This window comes from Aethalodelphis obliquidens, unplaced genomic scaffold (assembly GCF_003676395.1).
Source record: "Aethalodelphis obliquidens isolate GAN/ISIS:26980383/991018 unplaced genomic scaffold, ASM367639v1 scaffold7, whole genome shotgun sequence".
In the NCBI taxonomy this organism is placed as follows: domain Eukaryota; kingdom Metazoa; phylum Chordata; class Mammalia; order Artiodactyla; family Delphinidae; genus Aethalodelphis; species Aethalodelphis obliquidens.
In genome coordinates this window covers 21,981,061-21,981,514 of record NW_020837951.1, presented here as the reverse complement: position 1 = coordinate 21,981,514, position 454 = coordinate 21,981,061, and positions in this window count along the sequence as shown.

The window sequence follows — 454 nt, the reverse complement described above, 5'->3', positions numbered from 1 at the left end:
AGATGCTGTACCATTTTGAAACTGCATTAGTAATATATGACAATTCTGTTACTCTATATCTGTGCCAATGCTTGGTATTGTAGCTCTTTTTGATTTTAGCCATTTCAATGGGTATCTAGAGGTATTGTTAGACCTTCGCGGTCTCCTAGGAGTTTCGACTCGCCCAGGAAACAACAAGAGTCGGAAGCCGATGCAAAACGCAAGAGGTTTATTGAAGGCCGGTGCACCGGGGTTCCTTGGTCCTCACGCAGGAGGTCGAAGAAGGAACCCTTTTGGGCGCGAATATGTCAGTTTTATAGGTTCCCACTTCCCCGTATGTAAATTATAGATTTGGTTGTGTTCTCCTGCTGATTGGTCCCGGCTTAGGCTCGGACCAGAGAGGGAACTTGTCCCTAGCTGCCTGATTGGTCTTTGACAGACACCTTTTTTACATTTTGTTATCTCCCTCCTTCTC